Below are 19089 nucleotides of genomic sequence, written 5' to 3' on the forward strand. Positions count from 1 at the left end.
CCTACTATTTCTTTTATTTTATCATCAGATAAAAGTATATGCCAATTTTTCTTAATAATGTCACATACACCATGTATATTAATTACTACTATACATGAATGTCATTCTATTAAATGCAAATTTATGGCCATGTTGCTCTTCTGATGAAATTGTCTTTAATGAAGATACAGATTTTCTATGTATATTACCCTGACTTAATTCACTTACTATCAACCTCTCATTATAACCTCTATTTTTAAAAATATGTTCCATATTCATCAATTCTTCCTCAAAATCACTATCTTTAGTACAAAGCCTTGAGGCTCTACTTACCTGACCCCTTATTATATTCTTATATGTATGTCTGGGGTGCATACTATCATAAGTAAGTAAATTATTTTTCCAGCATTCTTTTCGAAACAAGGAAGTAACAAAGCCAGATCTTTCTTTTTTAATTCTGACATCCAGAAAATCTATAGCTTCATCTGAGCATGTGAGAGAAAATTTGAAAAAAGTTGTGGCATGTTCCAAATATGCTATGAAAAGTATTAGTTCTCTCTTTTCCCCTTCCCATAAAATAAAAACATCGTCCACAAAACGTCTATAAAGAAATAGATGCTTTTTCCATCTGTTTTGGCCCCCTAGCACAGAACATCTCTCCCAAAATGACAAAACCAAATTTGCATATGTATTAGCACAGGGGGTGCCCATGGCTACCCCCTGTGTTTGTCTATATACATCATCATTGCATATAAATACATTGTTAGATAAAACCAAATTCAAGCATTTTCTTATTGTAAATAATTTCATATCATCTGATTCACCCATTTCTTTGCATAGTTCATAGGTTCATAGGTTCATAGGTTCATACTAGGCTATCTGCCCTAGGGCATTTATAAGCCTAGCCAGAGTTGTGTGGCTTTCACCACCCCTTAGGTTGAAGAATACTATACCCATTAGTTTGCCGTGCCGAATTGATGCCGAGATGATCCCCGTGGTAAACCTACGATCTCCCATCCACTGGTCAAGATTCCTCTTGAACAGAGCCAGCGAGGTGCTCTGTCTCACATGGACCGGGATTCTGTTCCACAGCATAGGGAGTGTCTGGGTGATGAATCTGTCCCTCCAGCACGTCCTATTTATATCCGTGTTGAGGTTTAAGTCTCTTGCTCTTGTGGCTCTGGTGGATTTGGAGTTTTTGAGGTGGAGCATGTCCATTAATTCCGGGTTGGACATGGCCTTGTATGTCAGGCACAGGTCACCTCTGAGCAGATGGTATGCGACTGAATAGAGCTGGAGTTTCTTCAGTCGGGCAGCATATGGCATATTTTTGAGCCCCTTTATCCTTTTGGTGAGGAAATTTTGGGGTCTTTCCAATTGCTGCAGGTGTCGGGTAGGATACATTCCGAATGGGGCATTGTACTCAATCATTGGTCTGATAAGTGAAGAGTACAGGGGAACAATGACCTCCCTTGATCTGGATGTGAATCCCTTCATAATCAGGTGGGCAATGTAGAAGGTCCTCCTAACCACTTTGGCAATGTGAGTGTCAAAAGAAAGGTTACTGTCAACTTGGGTCCCCAGGTCCCTGATAACCTCTTCTGTACTTAATGGATTGCCACCTATGTGGTAACTTGGGGTTACCTTCTTTTTACCAAAGTGTATGACTATACATTTTTTTGGAGTTTAGCTTAAGGCCATGGCTCTGGCACCAGTTATCCGTTTCTATGAGACCTCTCTGAAGAATATCTGTGTCTGATGGATTTTCAACTATGGCGCCCAGTTTGCAGTCATCTGCAAACTTTGTCAGCCACAATCCTCCTATGTTTGCCTGCACTTCTGAAAAGTAGATGCCGAACAAGAGGGGGCCCAGGACTGAGCCCTGTGGGACACCGCTTTTGACCGGCTTGGAGTCTGACATGGCACCAGCAATTCCAACCCTGTGGATTCTGTCCTTGAGCCAGTTTGCACAAACAGCATTCATGCCATATTCATTTTCTATCACTGTAAACAAATTTACAACGTCTAAGGTGAGCATTAATACTTCTTTTCCACATATATCAACATTTTTTATGGCTTCCAAAAATTGTTGTGTATCTTTCAAAATTTCTATTATTCTTGTTGTATATGGTTTTTAAGTATATTCTAACCAAATAGATACATTTTCAGTTACCCATTTTCTACCTGAGACTATCGGTCTCAGTGGGGGATCTGTATAATTTTTATGTAACTTGGGTAGTGCTTTGAAAATAGGTGTTACTGGATATTCTATTAATAGAAATTCACTAAGATCTTGGTCTATAGTATTGTTATCCAACATACATTTAATACTGTTATGAACTCCTATTATGATGTTGTTAAGTTCTAATGGGCTAATTTTCAAGTAGGTATTACCTTCTATTAATAAATTATTTAATTTAAAATAATAATCATCCTTATTTAATATAACAACCGCTCCACCTTCATCTGCCTGTTTTATTATGATATTATCATTGTTCTGTAAATTTATTAATGCTTGTTTTTGTGTATTTGTTAAATTAAAATATTTCTGATTTTTACCTTCTTCCAAATATTTATATAAATCAGCTTCACATACTTTAAGAAACATTTGCATGGTAGAATTGAGTGGTGGCATGAATGTACTAGGTTCTATCAACATATGCTGTCTATTTTGTTGGTTAAATAAACTTTGCAACATTACTTTTCTACCATAAAACATCATATCCATGACTATTTCATTAAAACAGCTTTCTCTACTTGGTACGAAGGACATACCTTTGTTTAAAACAAATAATTCATCATCATTGAGAACATAGTTAGACAAATTATAAACAATATTATCACCAGTCAATTTGATGTCCTTCTCTTTTTTGCCCCTCTGCCTTCGCTGCTGGTTCTCTTCCATTCTCCTTTTTTCTTCATTGGAGCTGGCAGTTGGGCTAAAAAACACTCACCCTGCTGCACTGCTTCATTTGTCTTGGGCCTTGCACCCAAGTCCTTAGATTGGGTAACTACTGCATTTGGAACAGCAGTTACTAAAGAAACATTTGTTGTTTCTTCTGATTCAGAACATTGTATAGTCCTCTCTCCCAGAGGTTCTGTAGTTAAATTTGAACTCACTATTTCCACCGGGTTACTTTGTTTAGACCTAACTAATTGTTCATTACTGTTGGTCAAGCAAAAAGTCTCTTGCGCTCTTCGAGCGCTATTCAGCGTGGTTCTACCTCGCATCACTTCCGCATATGACGTGTTGGTCTCAGTTAAAGAGACATAGGAACGGATTTCTCCTCTTTCCTCTCTCGGCCATATGAAGATGTTACCGGTCGTGAAATCTTTATAGTCGCGCTGTAGATTCTTTACTTTTGTTTGTTGTAACCTCTGGTCAGTCATTGAAAAAGCACAGTATAGCTCGTCTAGTTTTTTAGTGAATCTTTCTCCTTTAAATTCAGTCTCTAATTGCATTTGTAAAACACCCACTTCTGCTGTGAGTTTCTCTTCCTCTGGTGCAAAAAATTCCAGAAGTAATTTCATATATGAAAAGCTTGTATTTATGTTGATACGCTGCCATTTGGCTAGTAACTCTGGATAGTGTTCACCTTGTGAGGGCATACAAAAACCCTCATTCCTCTTGGTACTATGCCAAATTTTAAACAGGCTTCGAAATGATTTCTCTGCCATTGTAACTTTTTTTAACTTATTACCTTTAAATGTAAAGTCTCTTATGATTTCTTCAAATTTTAAATCATTACTTGTACTCACTTGATGCAATGTACATCTCTCAGGTGCTACATGTAGTTCTAAATTCAGCAACGGATTTCCTTGATTAGTTAGGTCTCTCTTTATAGAAAGATAGGAGGGTGCAGTATAAATTTTGATTGGTTGGAAACTGTTTTGAATTAGGTATTTAAATGTGACTAAGATTGTTTTTATTTCATCTGAAGAAGGGCAGAGCCCGAAAGCACTTATCTGTGTTAAAAACTGCTTGTTGAATTTTGCCTTGTCATATTAAATTAGTGTTTTATCGAAGGATTGTGGTGGTCTACTTTGGTTTGTTCGCTAAAGATTTTTTTGTACTCTGTGGATCTTCAGTCAGTTTTCTCAATTTGTTTTCTTTGCTGCTGCTTTTGTATTTGGGGAACTGACACACAATGGAACATTCAGAAACTGCTATAAGGGAAGAATCTGATGCTTCACCTGCTATTTCCATGGGAATGAGAACCTTTTCTATAAAGAGAGACCTAACTAATCAAGGAAATCCGTTGCTGAATTTAGAACTACATGTAGCACCTGAGAGATGTACATTGCATCAAGTGAGTACAAGTAATGATTTAAAATTTGAAGAAATCATAAGAGACTTTACATTTAAAGTTAATAAGTTAAAAAAGTTACAATGGCAGAGAAATCATTTCGAAGCCTGTTTAAAATTTGGCATAGTACCAAGAGGAATGAGGGTGTTTTGTATGCCTTCACAAGGTGAACACTATCCAGAGTTACTAGCCAAATGGCAGCGTATCAACATAAATACAGGCTTTTCATATATGAAATTACTTCTGAAATTTTTTGCACCAGAGGAAGAGAAACTCACAGCAGAAGTGGGTATTTTACAAATGCAATTAGAGACTGAATTTAAAGGAGAAAGATTCACTAAAAAACTAGACGAGCTATACTGTGCTTTTTCAATGACTGACCAGAGGTTACAACAAACAAAAGTAAAAAAGCTACAGCGTGACTATAAAGATTTCATGACCGGTAACATCTTCATATGGCCGAGAGAGGAAAGAGGAGAAATCCGTTCCAATGTCTCTTTAACTGAGACCAACACGTCATATGCGGAAGTGATGCGAGGTAGAACCATGCTGAATAGCGCTCGAAGAGCGCAAGAGACTTTTCGTTTGACCAACAGTAATGAACAATTAGTTAGGTCTAAACAAAGTAACCCGGTAGAAATAGTGAGTTCAAATTTAACTACAGAACCTCTGGGAGAGAGAGGACTATACAACGTTCTGAATCAGAAGAAACAACGAATGTTTCTTTAATAACTGCTGTTCCAAATGCAGTAGTTACCCAATCTAAGGACTTGGGTGCAAGGCCCAAGACAAATGAAGCAGTGCAGCAGGGTGAGTGTTTTTTAGCCCAACTGCCAGCTCCAATGAAGAAAAAAGGAGAATGGAAGAGAACCAGCAGCGAAGGCAGAGAGGCAAAAAAGAGAAGGACATCAAATTGACTGGTGATAATATTGTTTATAATTTGTCTAACTATGTTCTTAATGATGATGAATTATTTGTTTTAAACAAAGGTATGTCCTTCGTACCAAGTAGAGAAAGCTGTTTTAATGAAATAGTCATGGATATGATGTTTTATGGTAGAAAAGTAATGTTGCAAAGTTTATTTAACCAACAAAATAGACAGCATATGTTGAGAGAACCTAGTACATTCATGCCACCACTCAATTCTACCATGCAAATGTTTCTTAACGTATGTGAAGCTGATTTATATAAATATTTGGAAGAAGGCAAAAATCAGAAATATTTTAATTTAACAAATACACAAAAACAAGCATTAATAAATTTACAGAACAATGATAATATCATAATAAAACAGGCCGATAAAGGTGGAGCAGTTGTTATATTAAATAAGGATGATTATTATTTTAAATTAAATAATTTATTAATAGAAGGTAATACCTACTTGAAAATTAGTCCATTAGAACTTAACAACATCATAATAGGAGTTCATAACAGTATTAAATGTATGTTGGATAACAATACTATAGACCAAGATCTTAGTGAATTTCTATTAATAGAATATCCAGTAACACCTATTTTCAAAGCACTACCCAAGTTACATAAAAATTATACAGATCCCCCACTGAGACCGATAGTCTCAGGTAGAAAATGGGTAACTGAAAATGTATCTATTTGGTTAGAATATACTTTAAAACCATATACAACAAGAATAATAGAAATTTTGAAAGATACACAACAATTTTTGGAAGCCATAAAAAATGTTGATATATGTGGAAAAGAAGTATTAATGGTCACCTTAGACATTGTAAATTTGTTTACAGTGATAGAAAATGAATATGGCATGAATGCTGTTTGTGAACTATGCAAAGAAATGGGTGAATCAGATGATAGGAAATTATTTACAATAAGAAAATGTTTGAATTTGGTTTTATCTAACAATGTATTTATATGCAATGACGATGTATATAGACAAACACAGGGGGTAGCCATGGGCACCCCCTGTGCTAATACATATGCAAATTTGGTTTTGTCATTTTGGGAGAGATGTTTTGTGCTAGGGGCCAAAACAGATGGAAAAAGCATCTATTTCTTTATAGACGTTTTGTGGACGATGTTTTTATTTTATGGGAAGGGGAAAAGAGAGAGCTAGTACTTTTCATAGAATATTTGGAACATACCACAACTTTTTTCAAATTTTCTCTCACATGCTCAGATGAAGCTATAGATTTTCTGGATGTCAGAATTAAAAAGAAAGATCTGGCTTTGTTACTTCCTTGTTTCAAAAGAATGCTGGAAAAATAATTTACTTACTTATGATAGTATGCACCCCAGACATACATATAAGAATATAATAAGGGGTCAGGTAAGTAGAGCCTCAAGGCTTTGTACTAAAGATAGTGATTTTGAGGAAGAATTGATGAATATGGAACATATTTTTAAAAATAGAGGTTATAATGAGAGGTTGATAGTAAGTGAATTAAGTCAGGGTAATATACATAGAAAATCTGTATCTTCATTAAAGACAATTTCATCAGAAGAGCAACATGGCCATAAATTTGCATTTAATAGAATGACATTCACGTATAGTAGTAATATACATGGTGTATGTGACATTATTAAGAAAAATTGGCATATACTTTTATCTGATGATAAAATAAAAGAAATAGTAGGGATAGAACCCAAATTTGGATTTAGAAGAAATAAAAATCTGAAAGACATTTTAACACAAGAAAAGAGTAACCACAAGAAAAGTTCCATTTGTCAAGTAGGTACAAAACCATGTGGGCTATGCAAAGCATGTCACTGTATTAATAAAGATATTGTTTTTAAGCATCCAGTAACAGGGAAATTATTTCATTTTAAAGCAAAAGCCAGTTGTAGAACAAATAATATAATTTATTTAGCTGAGTGTCAGCAATGCAAAGCATTTTACGTGGGAAAAACAAATAATATGTTTAAAGTTAGAATTCTGCAACATCTTTCATGCATAAGAACTAGAAATATGCACAATGCACTTTATAAACATATAGAAGTAAATAATGACCATCAGTTTAGATTTAGAGCTATTGCAAATGTATTTCCTAGTATAAGAAAGGGTAGCCTAGTAGATGCCACTGAGAGAGAAGAAGCAAAGTGAATAATTGAGCTTTTAGCTCATAGGACACCAGGACTAAATGAATTTGTTCCTATGAAACCCGCCCTCAAAGATAGGAGGGTGCAGTATAAATTTTGATTGGTTGGAAACTGTTTTGAATTAGGTATTTAAATGTGACTAAGATTGTTTTTATTTCATCTGAAGAAGGGCAGAGCCCGAAAGCGCTTATCTGTGTTAAAAACTGTTTGTTGAATTTTGCCTTGTCATATTAAATTAGTGTTTTATCGAAGGATTGTGGTGGTCTACATTGGTTTGTTCGCTAAGTATTCGTTGGTGTTTTTCTTTTTTGATACAACGTAATATATTATTCCTTTGTGTTATGCAGTGCCTACTATCACTGTTCCAGTGTGCCTACTGTTGTTGCACAATCTCAATACTGTTTTCCATTGCAGGCTGCCAAAATAAGCTTTTCTACTCTCTGTTAATCAAAACTTAACAGATTTCCTCAACAAGTTAGATAAACAAGGCTACCTTCAACAATATGTTTTATACCACTGTCATATTTGAAATAATTTTCAGTTGATCAAGCAGCAATTTCAATGCAGTCTGTTGAAATTTTTATTATTGTTTTCCTTAGGAGTATCATTTGTATTTCACAGTGTTCATCGCTGCCCATTTAGAGCTGTTATCACTTTTTATACGTCTTGTAACTCAAACATTACAGTCCCTCTTCAAATATCAGTCACAAGCAGTAAATCAGACAGACATACAAATGCACTATTCCAAATAGTCTGAGCGAACCACTGAACTCTCACAGCCAATTTTCAAAAAAAAAAAAAAATTAACAATGCCTACTATAAACCTATGCAGATGATATGAGGAAGTGGCATTGCACAACAACTGCAACTTTGTATGGAAATCAATGAACACTGAGTTCCTCTTTTTAGTGCATGTAGCAAGACAGATGTTATCAGTACTTATGGACAGAAATAGCAATGAATGTTTATTGTATTCAGAGTCGCTTGACAAAACTGGAGCAGACAGTTGTGCACTGTATTATTGACTTTTGCATTTCTATTATCATATGAATTTAATTGTTACATCAGGTATCAAGCACGAAAGGCCATTTTGCACAGGAACATCAACAATCAAATGTGATGACAACACTTAGTAGGATTATACAAAACATCAACTCATATGTACCACAGGGAAGGGCCATGGCTTCATAAAAAAAGAAAATTGTGCAAAGGGCAAAGTTTTGGTTTTAAACAGCTGAGCTGTAACATCAAAATACAGGCAAGCCAGCAAATGTACAAACAGCCCATGTCAGCAACACTGCATAAAGACAAAGATTATAAGAGTTTCTCTAAAGTTAAATACAGATCAGTTCTGCAGATAAGACACTTTTCATGTATCTTAGTATCTACAAGTGCATAACTTGTGAAGCCTGATGAATAACAATGAGCCTGGCTTTCAATACAGGAAGAGGCAAGCTGGGCTAACAGGTATCATGCTGAGGAGATTAATTCATTATGCAGACATCAAGACTCTTCAGTGAATAAATTCAATTGACTGTTCAGCAGCAGAAGATGAAGAAAAAGGTGTGATGCACATGCATGAGAACCCTAAATCACAGAGGATTGCTTAGCATATTCACAGGAATCTTAACAATAGCAACAGATGAGGTATGAGAAGTACCACAGAGGAAACCAGTTTTTAAACTGAAGATACACAGTAATATTCACATGATGCTTGCCTTACACAACAGTTACACTTAAGCATGGACAGGACACCAGAAAGTAGCTCAAAGTGAATATACATCCACATTTGTGCAACATCTATTCCACTGGCCAAGAAAACTTAGGCATTTTCATCACAGGAAGATGTAAGACCATCTCAACATCTTGTTACATGCGGAAATCTTGCAGTTTAACATAATGGCATTAATAGAATGGATATCTAATCTAAGGGGGAGGCGAAAGCCAACACATTCTGGCTACACTTATAGATGCCCTCGGGCAGATAGCCTAGTACTTACCTATGAACCTAGCAGTACCATGTTGTACCATCTGACTATCAGTTACTGGTTTCCGTACAGGTGTACCATAGAAAATGCCTGTACAAAATCACATCAAAAAAAGCACGTCACCAAATGAAAGGCAGGCATTCTGGGTGACAATCACTCTTGTTCACAGCATATTGTGGCATTTAAATAACCCTGTGAAATATACTAAACTATAGTCATTAAAATACTCCACTCCCAGCATCAGACCACATAGCAGTATCATTCTGGCTTCCAGATACAGTTTAAAACACAATGGAATCTGCCAGGTGAGCACAGTTAGTGAGACATTCATCTTCCAGAAGATGAACACACAGACACACATACATGACTTTTCAAAACACGAATGGCATTTGAAAGACATGTGTAGAATAGGTGTGCCTTCGTTTAAGGTTGGATGTCGAGCTGGCACCTCAGCACCCATAAAAAAATCTACTGCCAATCATTAGCGGACCGGAGTTCTTCTGTGATGACCCAAGAAGAAGAAGAAGTTAGAAGAAGTCAAACCATTGCTATGTATTCAGTCATTCTGATCACCTGTAATGCATAACTAACAACGAATCACCACTGGGAACCTCTTTTTTCTGCAATATCACTGTAGGACCATCAGTTCATGTGGAACAACCTTGCAACAGGCTCTCTAATCAGTACTGACAATTGGCCAAGAATTGTTAGGGATAAGTGATATGACCCTAGATCATATGTTTAGTTTTAAGAGCACATTCTCAATGTCTTCTCCGCTCACTATATATTTTCAAAAGATTTTATTTATTTTATTTATTTATTTGTAGTTGGTTTACTAGGATAGTCCATTGGGCCAAAATGAACTCGTTTTCAATGGAGTCCTGGGGAGAAAAGCTCCAAAGCAATCTAGGTTATAGTAGCTTATTAATGATAGTTATACAAAAATTAAGTTTCAGTTAAACAATTTCGAATAGTACATGCTTCCTTTTATGATATTACCATGCTTTTTTTTTCTTGCAGGAAACAAAGATAAGAACATGTTAAACAGGAATTCTACTGCTTATTCCTATTACTGTTCATCCACTTCCAAAAAGTAAGATGATGGTAAGGTTTGAATGTACTCCACAAAGCATGTATGTGCCCCTATTGGCTGTGTGCCTGCCATAAAAACCAGCAGCCCTGGGTCAATAAGCTACTGGACGGGCAGTGTCTAGTTGCCCAGCCATGGTTAACTTGGATAACTCTGTTGAGTGAAAGTTGGACGTAAGCAAAACCAATGAACCTTCCAAACATGAACTGTGAATTGCTACACAATGTGGGTTCACTGATAGGATGCATATTGGAAGTGGATGACATGATGGTGAGGAGGAGGCTGGATATCCTGTGTATCCAGGCGACAAGATGGAAGGGCAGTGCACTAAAGCCACTTGGCTTGGGATCCAGAGTCTACTACTCAGGAGGAGGGCATGCTAGAAATGATGTGGAAATTGTCACAGGAGAAAGGCTTCAAAAAGCAATGAGCAATGTCATCAGAATTAGTGACATGCTCATGGCAATCAGACTCTAGTGTAATGGTAGGGCACTATTCATAATCTCAGCTTATGCCTCAAAGCAGTGTTCGGATAGTGAGGAAGAGTGCATTCAGACAGCAGTTGAGGGACCTACTAAGTAAAGCAGGACAACATGAATTGGTGTTCATACTGGATGTTTTAAATGCACATATTGGGACATACAGAACAGGATATGAGGACTGCCTGGGTCCACATGGGTGGGGCAACAGAAACAAAGAAGGAAAAGCCATTCTAGACTTCTGTCTAGCAAATGGTTTGATAGTAGCCAACACATGGTTCAGAAACAGAGATAGTTACAACATCACATACAAGACTCATGTAGACTTCCCCTAGTAAAGAAAGGGTACTAGGGTATAATCAATGATTGCAAAGGCATCCCAAGCAAACCAGTTGGCCTATAGCATAAACTACTGGTTGCCACAATCAGCTGCAAGCAGTAGTCAGAGAAGGCTCTAAGGTCAACAGAGACGAGGCTGAAGACCTGGACGTTGACTGGAGAGAAGTACAATAATTCAAGGAATTACTCAGGGCTACTGGTGGTGGAATGCAGCAGTCCATGAAATCCACAAAAGAAAGGAGGAGTGCAGGAAAAAGTGGGAGACAGAAAAGACTAACCAGGGTAGTAAGGAATACTTGTTGCCTAACAAAGAAGCTAAGAAAGGAGTTGCAATAGCAAAGAAAAGGGCATTGGAGGCACTCTATCAACTTCTGGAAAGTGACTCAGTAGGTGGCAGAAAGAAACTATAGAATGCAAGGCAAAGACAGAAAGATAAAGAAGATAGTCAGATACCATTCATAAGGGATGCCAGCAACAGCCTGCTCAGCAGTCCAAAGGACATAAAAGGCAGGTGGAAGGAGTATTTCCAGCAGCTTAGGAATAAAGAAAACCCCACAGAAGCTGTACTGCCCTAGAAACAGGCTATGGTAAGAGAAGAAGAGGAGACCACTGTAGAAGAAGTAAGAATAGCACCAAGGAAAATGAAATTAGGGAAAGTAGCAGGCTTAGGTTCATAGGTTCATAGGTTCATACTAGGCTATCTGCCCAAGGGCATTTATAAGCCTAGCCCATAGTTATGTGGCTTTCGCCACCCCTTTAGTTTGAATAAAAACTATGCCTATCATTTTTCTGTGCCTCTGTCAAGCAGTGACACTGAAGTAATCCTTGGGGTATATCTGCGATCTCCCATCCATTGGTCAAGATTCCTCTTGAACAAGGCCAGCGAGGTGCTCTGCCTCACATGTACCGGGATTTTGTTCCACAGCATAGGGAGTCTCTGGGTGATGAATCTGTCCCTCCAGCACGTTCTATTTATAACCGTGTCAAGGTTTAAGTCTCCGCCCTTGTGGTTCTGAGGGATCTAGATTTTTGAGGTGAAGCATATTCATCAAATCTGGGTTTGACATGGCCTTATATGTCAGGCACAGGTCACCTCTGAGCAAGCGGTATGAGACTGAATAGAGCTGGAGTTCTTTCAGTCGGGCAGCATAAGACATATTTTTGAGACCCTTTATCCTTTTGGTGAGGAACTTTTGGGGTCTTTCAAGCTGCAGCAGGTGTCTGGTCAGATACATTCCGAACGGGCATTGTACTCAATCATAGGTCTAATGAGTGATGAGTACAGGGGACGATGACCTCCCTTGATCTAGATGTGAATCCCTTCATGATCAGGTGGGCAATATAGAAGGTTTTCCTAACTACTTTAGCAACATGAGTGTCAAACGAAAGGCTACTGTCAACTTGGGTCCCCAGATCCCTGATGACTTTTTCTGTGCTCAGTGGATTGCCACCTATATGGTAGCTAGGGGTAACCTTGTTTTTCCCAAAGGGTATGACTATGCATTTTTTGGCGTTTAACTTCAGGCCATGGCTCTGGCACCAGTTATCCATTTCTGTGAGGCCCTTCTGGAGGATATCTGTGTCAGATGTGTTTTCGACTATGGCGCCCAGTTTGCAGTCATCTGCAAACTTTGTCAGCCATAACCCTCCTGTGTTTGCTTGTACTTCAGAAAAGTAGATGCCGAACAAGAGTGGACCCAGGACTGAGCCCTGTGGGACACCACTTGTGACAGGCTTTGAGTCTGACATGGCTCCAGCAACTCTGACCCTGTGGGTTCTGTCACTTAGCCAGTTTGCAACCCATCTTGTGATGTATGGGTTTACATTCAAGCTGATGAGTTTTTCGATGATACCTGAGTGGGGTATTGTGTCGAAGGCCTTTGCCAGGTCGAGGTAGGCTGTATGGACTGCCTTTCCCTCATCAATGGCCTTGGTGACTGTCTCGAAAAAGTCAACCAAGTTTAAGAGGCAGGATCTGCCTTTGACAAAGCCAAACTGGGTTGGATCCAAAGTCTGCAAGTTCCCTATGTCTTTATTTATGAGTTCCATTATGATCCTCTCCATGGCTTTGCAGATAAGGCTTGTCAAGCTAATGGGGCGGTAATTTCCAGGGTCTGTGGAGGCACCACCCTTATGAAGTGGGACCACAGTCGCCATGCGCCACTCCTTGGGTGTATCCTGAGGTGAGGCTAAGATTAAACAGCTGTCCTAACTGTGGGTTTAATTCCTCGTTGAGTTCATGAAGCACACAGCCGGGGACACCATCCGGTCCCATGGATGCTGTGTTCTTTGCCTTAGTGAGGGCAGTTCTCACCTCCGCGTTGGAGATGTTTGGGGGGCTACAATCCTCTGGAACAGACATCTCTCCTTTTGGGGAGGGGGAGAAGTTTGCACTGAACCTGTCAGCCAGTATGTTAGCAATGTGTGTAGGTTCAGTAATTTTCACATCATTTTGAACTAATTCTGAGCATATCTGGGAGTTTCCTCCTAGGTTTCTAACATAGCTAAAGAAGGCCTTATGATTGTCTTTAGAGTCCTTGGCGATTTTTCTCTCAAAATTTGCCTTGGATGATTTTATGAGAGCTCTTAGTTTTTTACTTATAATGATCAAAGGTGTCTTACCTTTCAAGGATTTTGCTCTATCTTGTAGTAGCTTCCTCCTTTTGTTGTAGAGCTTGTTTATGGCTGGGGTCCACCAGACTGGATGCTTGCCTTTGATACAGAGAGTCTTAGTTTTGTTTGGGATTGCCTGATCCATGCAGTCCTGTAGGTGCTGGTAGAAGGCATTTGTAAGTGATTCAGCGGTTTGAGTAATGTTTACCACTGGCTCAGGGGCCTTAAAGGAGACCACACTAGTTTTTAGAAGTGTGAAATCGGCTTTTGAGAAGTTTTTCACTGTGGTCTTTTTGTTTCAGGTGGGGCGGGATGAGGACCTCCAGCGAGATTAGTTTATGATCTGATCTCACCAATGAGGGGTATACTTCTGGTGTTGAACATTTTGATCCCATGTTCGTGATGATGAGATCAAGTATGTTTTCTCCTCTTGTGGGGATGGTGACTAGTTGTTCCATGGCATTTGAGTTTATGAACTCCAGGAATCTTTGGGTTAGAGTGTTTGGGCTTGAGTAGTGTTCCCAGTCTATATTAGGGTAGTTGAAGTCACCTAGTATGATGGTGTTTGGAGATACATTTATCCCTCCAATGTTTTCAGGAAGGCCATGTGAGGTTCCTGAGTTTGAGAGGGTGGCCTGTAACATGCTACAAATTGCAGAGCAGTTTTGCCTATGGTTAATTGCACCTGGATGGTCTCCGATGCATCGTGCATTGCCACCAACCTTGAGGTGTGGGTGTCCTTTATGAATATGGACACCCCCCCTCCTTTCTTGGTGTTGTCCGGATTTTGGGGCCAGAACGCATGATATGAGGTGAAACCTGTTAGTGCTGGGGTGCTCTCAGGAGCCTTGAACCAGGTTTCTGTCACAGCACAGACATCTATGTTCTCCATATTGAGAAGGGCCTCGAGTGCGTGCATCTTGAGATTGAGACTTCTGGCATTGAGCAGCATTACCCTTAGTTTTTTTCCTTTTGGTGTTCTAGGGTGGTAGGTTTAGAATTTGAGCCTTGCCTAAAAAGGCACTATGGGGGTGGCAAGAGCCTTTGCCAATATCCGAAGCCCAGGGTGACAGGTGCAAGCCGCCCTCATGGCAGCGTGGCTTGTCCAGCATGTCATCCCAGGCAGACAGACATTGGATCCCCTTTGAATGACACCAGAATTTAAGCCAATTATTAAAGCTGATCATCTTATCACTGTATTGTGGCATCATTCTAGGTGAAGGTAGGATACTGCTCAAGGTCAGGGTCATACCTGCCTGGGCTACATAATCAGAGAGCTCCTCGATGTCCCTTTTCATGTAGTCCAAGGAGGTACGTCTCAGGTTGTTGACACCAGCGTGGACAATGACTGAGTCGTACTTGTACCTGCTGTTGAGAGACCTGAGTGCTTGCGTTATGTGGCGGATTCTAGCGCCCGACAGGCAGCTTACTGTGACCTTCTCCTTACTCAGTCTGGTGAGCGGACGTCAGTGTGTCTGACTATGGAATCACCAATGACAAGTGTGTCTGGCATTTTGTTTGGCCTTAAGGGCTGTGACTGTTTGACACTCTGACTGTGTGGTCTATGTGTTGCATGTGTTGGGTCGTGAGGTGGTAGTTGTTTGGGTGTCTGCTTTGGTGGCCTCTGCTGTTTTGGTAAATTTTTGAACAGAGCCTCCGAGTATGTCTTTGTGTGAGTATGTGTATGATTTGAAGTTGTGATGGTACCATGTGTGACTGGGTATGTATTGTGTGTGGTTACCTTCTCCTCCTGTCTGGTCTTGCCAGTCCTATGTTGAGAGAGCTCAGCCTCCAGTTTGGCCGTATAGTTGCATCTCTCGCATATATTTGTGTTTTGTGGGAGAAGGAGAGGATTGTCTGTGTACATGAGGCAATTGTAACATTGCCTCAATATTCCCAGGTTCACCAGTTGAGCTGGAGATTACACTAGCAACTGATCCCTCGACATACTAGAAGTAGTAGATAAAGAGACTTTCAAAGGACTCCGGGGGAAGTGGGTTTTAGGCTGGTGGGGTACTATCTATAATAAGAGTGCTTTATCAAGGTGCAAGTACTGTAGGAGTAAGTGCTAGGCTTTACAGATAGAGAATAGTCTACTTGGGAATCAAGTAGAGATGAACTTTTCAGTTATAGGATATGCTGGTTAGATCAGCAGTACAGCTCGAGGAAGGTAGTTCTAAGGGAAAATTTGAAGAGTGGAATTTAGATGTCCCGAATAGTTTAACCTTGTTTAACCGCCGCTGCTCTTGTGTGCAGATGATGTCACAGCAGATATTTTTAAAGATGCTTGGTGAGATAGGGGAGAAATGGCTCCTGTACGTACTCATAGCAGTCTGGAGAGAAAGGCATATCACAGATGACTGGAGAAAAAGCATACTTGTGTCAGTGCACAACAACAAAGGGGACATCCACAACTGCGAGCAGTATAAAGGCATCAGACTTCTGTCACACTGCATGAAAGATCTGGACAGGTTGACTAATAAACGGATACCCAGGGTTGTAGAATGTAAGGTGGGATAGGAGCAGTTCATATTCAAATCTGGATGCAGCAAAACTGACCCGATGTTTGCAGTGAGTCCAGCTGGTCATTCCTATACTTAGAGAAAGCATATGACAAGGTCCCAAGAAAGCAGTAGCCTAAGCTATACATTTTATATCCTGCAAAGCTTCAGGGCACCTTCCATAATCTAGAACAATCAATTTGCAACTTACATTACATCTAAAAGACGGGCACCGGGGTGGCAACTCAACACCGTAAAAACTCCACTGCCAGTCAATCTGTGGACCGGTGATCCACTGTGGCAACCTCTAATGGGAGAAGCCAAAAGACATTGTTATTAAATCTAAAAGACAATTTTTGGGGGTCTGGCATCAGTAGCAAACACATCACAAACATTTTATAACAAATTCACACATCAGTCAAGCTGCTAGTGTTAAACTTCTGGTCATCATAATTTACAACAAGCACCACTGTAGTTTTTGATGTGATATATGTTTAACAATGAAAACTGGGAAAGCTGTGCAAGTCCAAACCCACACCTTGTCTAACTGAAATAACACTGCTAAACACTGCTCATTTACTTCTAGTTTGTAGTGTTCTATACTCAGCCTCCAAAACACTACTAAAGCTAGAACAAATTAAAAAATGCCCAATTTGCAACCAACATCTTGAATAAATATCATAATTGTACAACTCTACAGAGGATTAATTGGGAAGAATTAAAATACATTAGCTCTCAGCCAACACACACTACAAATTGTAGCATGTTAACCTAATAAAAGTGCAATAATTGCCACTATAATCAACAAATAAAACCCACCCAGAAACTTTGTATACATATACATATATATATATGTATGTATACACACACACACACACACACACACACACACATATATATTTATATATATATATATATATATATATATATATATATATATATATATAAATGTATATCTGTATCACAGAAACACACACACATACACACACACACACACACACACACACACACACACACACACACACACACACACACACACTGTACGCACATCTTTTTATTTTCCACAACTCTTCCATAACTTAGAACTTAATAACTAATCTGTTGATTAATTTCAATACTAATAATAGGATACCATGGGAAAGATAGATCAATATTGTTCATAGGTTTAGGTAGATACTAGACTATCTGCCCTAGGGCATTTATAAGCCTAGCCAGAGTGTATTTGGCTTTCGCCTCCCTATTAGATTAGCCTGCTGTGCCTCTTTATAGTAGGTCACAGAATGTAGCCCTTTAAGATTAGTTTACTGTGCCTCTGTCAAGCAGGGACACAAAAGAGATCCTAGGGATGAATTTGCAATTTCCCATCCACACATCCAGATTTCGCTTGAAGAGGGTCAGCGAGGGGCTATATCTAAAATGAATTGGGATTCTATTCCAGAGTGAGGGGAGCCTCTGGGAAATGAATCTGTCCCTCCAGCATGTCCTATTTATTTTAGTGCTGAGGTTTAAGTCCCTGGAGCGTGTAGCTCTAAGGGATTTGGATTTTTTGAGGTGGAGCATGTCCATTAATTTTGGGTTAGACATGGCTTTGTACGTCAGGCATATATCGCCTCTGAGTAGGCGGTAAGCAACTGAGTAGAGCTGGAGGTTCTTTAGTCAAGCTGCATAGGATATCCGTTTGTGGCCCATGATCCTCTTGGTGAGGTACTTTTGGGGTCTCTCCAGTTGCTGCAGGTGTCGGGTAAGGTACATCCCAAAAGGGGCATTGTATTCAATTATGGGCCTGATGAGTGATGAGTAGAGGGGCACAATGACCTCTCTTGATCTAGATGCAAACCCTTTTGTGATAAGGTGGGCTATATAGAAGGTATTTCTAACCACTTTGGCAATGTGATTATCAAAGGAGAGACAACTATCTACGTGGGTCCCCAAATCCCTAATTACTTCTTCTGTACTTAATGGATTACCACCTATGTGGTAATTTGTGGGCACTTTGTTTTTCCCAAAAGGGATGACTATGCACTTTTTAGCATTTAGCTTGCGGCCGTGGCTCTGGCACAAAGCATCCGTCTCCGTGAGACACTTTTGGAGGATGCTTGTGTCAGCTGGAGAGTCAATTATGGCTCCCAGTTTGCAGTCATCTGCGAACTTTGTCAGCCATAGTCCTCCCGTGTTAGCCTGTACCTCAGAGAAGTACATACTGAACAAGAGGGGTCCCAGAACTGAGCCTTGTGGGACGCCACTTGTAACTGGTTTGGATTTGGACGTGGCACTTGCAATTCTGACCATGTGGGTTCTATCCCTGAGTCAGTTTGCAACCCGTCTTGTGACATAGGGGCTGATATTTAAGCTGGTAAGCTTATTTATGATGCCCGAGTGGAGTATTGTGTCAAAGGCTTTTGTGAGGTCCAGGAAGGCTGTGTGGACTACCTTGCCCTCATCTATGGCTTTGGTAACTGTTTCAAAGAAATCAACTAGGTCTGTTTATTACTTTCACCTATTGTTTGTATTTATAGGTTTATAGGTTCATAGGTAGGTACTAGGCTATCTGCCTTGGGGCCTATACAAGCCCAGCCAAAAACGTACCCTGGCTTTTGCCACCCAAGAAAATTATTTTCCTGTGCCACTGTAGAGCAGAGCCACAGAGGTGATCCCCGGGGTGAATTTCCTATTTCCCATCCAGTCATCAAGATTTTTCTTGAAGAGTGCTAATGAGGAGCT

This window comes from Protopterus annectens, chromosome 1.part1, assembly GCF_019279795.1.
Source record: "Protopterus annectens isolate FY-2018-M chromosome 1.part1, PAN1.0, whole genome shotgun sequence".
Classification (NCBI taxonomy): domain Eukaryota; kingdom Metazoa; phylum Chordata; order Ceratodontiformes; family Protopteridae; genus Protopterus; species Protopterus annectens.